The following is a 7,971-nucleotide window of genomic DNA, read 5'->3' as shown; positions in this document are numbered from 1 at the left end:
CATTTGTTTTTTTTTTTTTTTACCAAACGCTAATACTAATATGATAAATTTTTGTCGATAAGGCGACCGGCTCAGCATTTTGATTTAGATTTTCAGCGCTGACTGAATGAACCGATTTTGTTTTGAATTTGAACCAAAAACTCCATAGTAAAGACCAACAGAAAAAATCTGGGTTTTCTCAAATTACTTAAATTAATAATTAATTAAATTTAGGTAATTTACCTATATATGTAATTAATTTGTATTAAAAAAAACAAAATGAAAGAGTAACCTTAACAAATAATGAAATGGATTGAAAAGGATTTTTTTTTGGTTGGTTGATAACAGCTAGTGTTGCCAGCCAAGGTACAGCGCCCATTATTTTCTATTATAAAATACAGATTGTACCTATAAATTGATTAAATCGTTTTGCAAGTGATATAATACTGCTAAGTCTCTCTCATGTGAAATAACGTTTCCCTCAGCTGTTGGGCGTCTAGCGTAGCCCAGGGTCCGGCTAACACGCAAATGCCTTCCCTTCGGCAGTATTTGCGTCAAAAGTTCTTGAATTTATTACACCAAATCATTTATTCAGAAATTAAACATTCACGGACACTTTTTCACGTCAAATTTTATATTGTATACAATTTCTCATAAAACTACAAACTACTGGCATTTATATAGTTCAACACACAAAACATTATTTTACAGTACTTATATAATAGGTACCTACCTACATAGGTACATCTCAGTACGAAGTATTAGTTTTAATTGCATCACCTAAAACTCATTTTAAATATAATAATGACCGAGCAATGTCTACCAATTTAATAGTATGGGCGTAAATTTACATTGACATACAAACAACAGGCTTGCGTAGTGTGATCGACACGTGACAAAATTAAATTTTGTACCGTCTTATAAAGGTGAGGTTATATTAGGTTAGGTTCACCTATGTATATAGAATGTCCCGAAACACTGGGACTACGAGATTCTTTCGGCATTTCTTCTGAGTAGTTCGAATGTTTCTTCATATTCATCTCTAAATGTTTAGTTTGTAGCTTTAATACTTAAATATTATTTAATTTAGAATATGACGTGAAAAGGTGCCTGCTAAGGTCTTATTTACACTAACTATTAACGGATATTACTAATTATTATTTCTTATCATAAAAAAACAATTTTACAAGAATGGGTCCGCGAGTTGAAGTATGACTGTTGCTGAAGTTCAATATGACCAAAATTTAATATGTAAAACACATTGTGATAACATCGTAAAGTCGTATTCCGATTTTTGTGTGTTTTAGGTAAAACTAAATATTACGTTTTTTGTCACAAAAAAAATGGTATATAGAAATATAACCTACTTATCTACCGTCTCACCTTTTTTTCTGCCTGTTGATCTAATGGCGCATCCACACATGCCGCCGGCTTATGCCGCCGGGTTTGCCGCCGGCTTACAGACCGCCGGGCATGTGTGGATGCGCCATAAGCGTCTCACTCATCATACGACAGTTCTGATACTCCTGACAAAATGTATGAAGCAAATACGTTATTGTGCACACTATCAAAGTTTGTGCAGGTGAATGCGTGCCGCCCTGAGATAAAACGTCATGTTTTGCGCCATGAACGCAGGGCATTCAGGAACATTAATTTGCGTTAGCCGGACACTTATATAAGATGACTGAATATGGGTGAGGACTGGGGAGATTTTAGCAGGATGCAAGGAGCCGTGCGCTGTGTCATTTATTTTGCTCAGATTTTATCTAAAGGCATCCATTATTTATTAAATATAATTAAATGAAAAAAAAAAAAACTAATGTTTATTTCCTAAAGTTACAATCCACATATTTGACATGTTTGATTAAATTTAATTACAGTAAAATATTGTTAAAATTATTAAAGGGTGAATTTCACGACTATTTGAACGCGGCGTTTACCGTTTCATTAGTATCGCATATTTTTGTTGAATAAGAATCTTTTTTTTTAAATTAAACATTTATAAAATTAACATTGTACCAGTACTTTACTTAATTAAATTTATTACTGTGTATGGTACAATTTCATTAACACTAATTATAGCCCACGGCGGCGGCGTTTAAAACGCTCGTGAAATTCACCCTAAAACGTAAGCCAAATTTTATGAAAACATATATTATACAATTTTGACTAGATATTTAGACTTTCCCATTTCAAAAAAAAAAAAACTTACCTACTGGTAAAGAATTTATTTTATTTTAATCATTGTAAAAATAACTTAAGTACCTAGGTAACCTTTTAAAGTCTTATCACATACGTACATGATCGCTATGCAGCAAACGTTTAACTAATTAAATTAACATTAAAAATTATTTTCACGAAGATAATACATATCTCATAAATCGTCAATTCGTAATACAAAAAACAGTCGATGTCAATGTTTGCCGGGCGCCATAAGAAGCCGCCCAATTTATATTATTAGCAAACAAATCAAAAATAAACATGCCACTAGGAATTTGTTAAGTAAAATTTTAACGTCAATAAATATTACACGATATCATTTAATCATCAAGATCATTAATTATTTATTATTATCAAGATTAGTAATTATTTTTTGAGACTGCAAAATAGCGAAACAACCAAGTCCAATTTTTCACAAAAAGAAATCTTTAAAATTAGATTGCAATGATTCTGGAGATGTATTCTCCGATTTTTATTTCAAATAGTACTTAGTTTGTAGCAGATTCAGTTTAACTTCACCATCACATTTGTTTCCCATTTCCAAACCTGTTCCCTGTTTCTTAAATCAAAATCAAATCATTAATTCAGAAATTAGGGCACTTTTTTACGTCATTTTCTAAATTAAATGATATTTACTAAACTACTAGCATTTCGGAACGACCACTGCTGAGAAGAAATGCCGAAAGAAACTCATTCAAACAGTGTTGGTCCCTATTATGCTAGAAGGGTTTACTATTTTTTAAATATAAATTTATGTATATTTTTTTATCAGTAATATAACAATGTAAGTACACAATAAAGTACATGGTCAAAAGGTATACTGAAACATTATGATTGTGATCAAGTGCTGATGAAAGGAATACATCTTTATTATTAAAAAGTACTTATTTTAAATAGTACTTAATTATAGCACCTTTACAAACTACAAGCCAGTTCACTGCTCACGTGTGGCATTTCCCACATTGCACGTGGAGGCGACCAAACAATGGGATGTCGTAATATCGATATATGGAATTATTCGAATGTACACAATCGCGATTCTTTCTACTCAATACATACACATGTGAATTTCGAAACTCAATCGTAAAGAGAGATTTGGTCAAAACTACTTAGTATTTTCATTTGACTGTATATCAAAACTTTACGCATAGAGCTTATTTCTTTTAACTATGGTTCTTCATCTCTATTTTGTCGATGGAAAATACCAGTAGAATGAATTTTGGCCCGCGGCACCACCCCTGTGTATTTACCACGGGAACACAGGATCTGGTTGTATAATTTGCGAAAACTGATTTTGAAAAGTAGCTTTTATTGAAACACGGAATAATAACTACTATTGATTGAGTCTGTTTGCCTAAATGAGCCCCGAATGTGTCAGAAATAATAGCCCCGCCCTAGAATAGGTACATTCCATATCCTCCCGTGATGTCGTACCATTGTTTTTTAAGCAGGTGTTGTGATGTGCGTGTGTATATATGTATGATGGGTGTAATTTCATAATTAATATTGGTTAAATACAGAAGAGATAAGATACAAACAAACTTACTATCGCATTTATGATATATTGGAATATGATTGCCATTTACAATCTGCGCAGATACAGAAACAGCTAGCGCATTCTATGTTTTCCTTCGCTCCTAGACCAGCATTGAAGACGTTAATTTCATAAAATACAAAATGTTTTAACAGCAGTTTCCTGGCATAGGTATTGTCTACATCACTGCAAGTCATTATTATATTGTATTGACTGATAAAGATTGAGCATTACAAGTGCGCACAAAATGGACATATTTATGTGCGCGTGTTATATCTCTACTTGTGAATAATTTTAATTGGCACTTTTCTTGCTACAACTAACTAAGGGTAACTACTACAGCTGTTAACTAGTCAACTTTGACGTAAACTTTAACCTATGCGCCGTCGACGTTAACGTGACAGATAAACACAAAGTACGTCGATAAAATAGCGTACTTTTTATCTGCGCATGTTTAAGTTAACGTCATAGTTGAGTGGTGCAACCCGGTCTTAAGTAGATGCCAATATTGTCTAGTGTATCCTTCTTGGGGATTTATATTTGTCTGTTATTGCGTTTATTTGTTTGATTTTTAATTAGGTACTTATAAAAGTTGTGGTCTGACAACTAGGGATGCCGACGAAGTAGAGGCGAAAAAGTAGAAAAGTGAACCCAGGGCTTCGACAGCTACTGCTAGAATGAGGAACGATGACTACTAAAAGAAATCCCTGAATCTGAAACAGGTTATATATTTGGATAACCACTTCACTGGTCTACTTTTAGTCGGCTACAAAGGAAGGGTATGTATGTCATATTTTTTATCACCTCATATATATCTCCAAAACTGCTGAACGGATTTACATAATTGAAGTACAGTTCGTTACATTCGTCTCGAGTTTTCTCAGATAGATGACGTTAAAAAACAAACATGGCGGCTGTGCAACGCCATTGGACTTGGTGAAAAGCATTTTTTTTCGAATACTACATAAAGGGTACACATCAAAAGGACAAGGGCACAACGCAAGTAGTCTTTGTTTTTTTTTTTTTGCTTGTTACAAAATAAGTACTATTTTTCTTGAGCGAACGCTTAGATGAGAGAGAATGTAGACATCTGAGCGAGTTCCTGAAGTTATAACTTAACGAAAGCATAAGTAATACTTGTTTTGTAAAAAAACAATAGGTATCCAAATACCTTTCTCGGATTAGGGATTTTTTCTATTCACCGTTGAGTTAAGGTTGAGAAACCGCAACCGCAACCGTAATTCATTGTGCAAGATCATACTTGGTCGAAGAATTGGCGTTTGAAAACGGCACTCCTTCCTTCCTCGTAGAGTGGTAAAGTCACAAGGCCTGTAAACACAGATGTTTCTAAACCGCGTGCCTGCGTGGTGACTCATACAGGATAGTCAGTATCTCTTAACCTCGCCTCCAAGGAAGGGAAAGTACCTCGGCTACTTACTGAAGGAAATAACGTTTACACAATCGAAATAAAATGGTTAAAATGGCTGAAACTGAAAAAACAATATCACTAAGTGTACTGCAGGTTTATTGGTGGAATTGAGATTCAGTCGCGTTGCCCATGAGAAGAATCTCTAGTTTATAGTCCCTTAATTGGCTTTTATAATCTGCGCAGAGAAGCAGCTGGCACGTTCTATGTTTTCCTTCACTTCCAGACAACACAATAATTGTCACGACAATAAAAAACGGTGCGAAAAATGTTCTTTTTTTAAACGTATTTTAAATTAGTGGTCCTATTCTAATAGACAAAACAAATGCTATCTCAACAGCGTCAGTCGTCAGCGCCGGTGCGCGTGGCTTATCATTTCACTTGATGCCGCGAGACGCTGGCGCGCCCGTGATCTTGAGTTCTTGATAAAATAATGTGACTCACACGTTACTTTCTGCATTTGTTTAGATTTTAACATATTAATTAGCCAGGTTCACTGTTTATCATACATGTTTTAACAGGGTAAAGCTGGTACCGAGGTAATTTATCGATAAAAACCGTGAATAACTATCCTATTTAGTTATTGTCACAATTAAAAACGATCAAATATAATAATAGATAGCTTGAAGTTATTAAGTATAACTTAATAATACTTATTCGTACATTTATAAAAAAAAGTGTTGCGTCTGTCTGCCTGTATGAACGCGATAAACTCAAAAACTACAGGACAGATTTTTGTACGGTTTTCACCAATCAACACGTTGATTCCAGAGGAAAGTTTAGGTGTACAATTAATTATGGTTTTACCTGAGCGAAGCCGGGACGGGCCACTAGTCTAAAATAAATTATACAATAGTATATATTTGAAAATAATAATGAGATGAAAAAAATCTGGAATCGAGCGGGGATTGAACCCGCGCCCCTGTCTATCCTTAACAATACTCTTAAAAATCATTTGTGACATGTATAACAAATCCATTTATTAGAATATAGTCTTTAAAATTAACCTCAACACGACTATTCCCGTGATCAATATCTACGACTAGGTCGTGAGAAGCAGCTGATACACAATTATCTTTTTTCTCCGCTCTCCGGCCAACATAGAAGAGTATAAAAACGTAACCTATGAGCAAGGATTCCACGTTAATTATATACTGTTTCTAAAAAACCTTAATCTGTTTTTTTTTCTAAGATATGCCCCAAAAAGGTCGGCAACCTGCGCGGTCAAAACGACCGCCAAGATCTTTATGACCAAGTTTTTTTATATTAGGTAAATAGTCAGTCTTTTTTGTGGACATAATGTATGTAAATTCTGTGTTGAAATAAGTTTTTTATTGTGCACATTTATTTACTCCATAAAAATTATTCGTCCATTAAATATTTAAATCAACCAAATAAGTTTGGTAGTACAAAAATAGATCTATAGACGTACGCATTAAAGTTTTAATTCTTAAATACCTAACTACCTATACATTTTTAACAATACAAATGTTACCAAAATTATTTTCAGAATTATTATACCCGATTTTAATTGCTAAATGTTGCAAATAAACTTTTAAAAAACAAATCCATACTTACTAATATTTTAAATGCTAAAGCTTTCACGGCTAAACCGTTTACCACAAAATTTGATGAAATTTGGTATTTTCATCGTTCAAAATAGGCTACTTTCCCGTTCCCCGTTCATACACAAGCTACTTTTTTCAAAAATTAACCCCAAATGACTATAATGGGAAAGTTCGTATGAAAATGCTCTTCCGCTTTCACGAGAAATTCAGGCGGGCGAAGCCGCGGACAAAATTTTCATATTTTCATAATATTCATAAAAAACACAAATAATAGGTTAAATGCTAAAGTATGTTTTTTCTTTTGTCACTATCGCACTTTACAAAATTTGACGTTGACAGAACGAGACAAAACATACTTTAACTTAAAGCATGCTTTGTTTTTTATGTACAACAGAAACACTCTGTGATGTCGACGAAGCGTGTTGCTGGTGTTATTATACTTTAATGAACAATTTTTTATACAATATGTCACTTATATTAAAATATTTAGAATGGAAGTATTGTAATTTCAGCTGCACAATAATTGCTACAAATATTTACAATATTGGATTCTTAAGGTTTTAGAAAATTAAACAAATAAAGTCTGGTATGTCCAGATCAGCTGGTCAAATATCGTTCAGTCATATTTAACTGGATACTACAATATAAGATTTATGTATTGCTTTTAGACAATAAGAAAAAATATATATTTTAAAATATTAATATATCAGTCGTAATTTCACGTAGGTAAGTAGGTACTTCATTCATATCACAATAAGAGTAAATTTTCAAATCTTAAGTAAATTTAATTTTGGTGAATGAAAAAAAGTTAAATAACAAACTTGTAACCGAATTTTCTTCGTTATTTAGTATCTCAGCGCCGTCTCGTATTTATTATAAACAAACTTTTGCCAGCGGCTTCGCCCGCGTTTATTTCATGCGACAGCCAGCCCATAAATTATTAATCTTGGGTTCCAAGCGACGTCGATTGAGATTTTAAGTTAGACCATCCGCTATATAACTATGAAAACCGCATCAATTTTCATTTGCGTGATGCGCGAACAGACAGACAAAAAGACATACAGACAAAAATTCTAAAATGAATGTTTTGGCTTCTATTAGTGCCATAAAGATCTCCATATGTAAGTACAGACATACCCCTCTTACAGTTTTATTAATGTATTGATGAAGGTACTCACCCGCAGAACGATAAAGTTCCTCCTTTATTTAGGATGTTATTATATTTCGTAAGAATTTCCAAATCA

Source organism: Plodia interpunctella, chromosome 22 (genome assembly GCF_027563975.2).
Source record: "Plodia interpunctella isolate USDA-ARS_2022_Savannah chromosome 22, ilPloInte3.2, whole genome shotgun sequence".
Taxonomy (NCBI): domain Eukaryota; kingdom Metazoa; phylum Arthropoda; class Insecta; order Lepidoptera; family Pyralidae; genus Plodia; species Plodia interpunctella.
The sequence above is the reverse complement of the archived record's forward strand: the minus strand, read 5'-3'. Positions refer to the sequence as shown.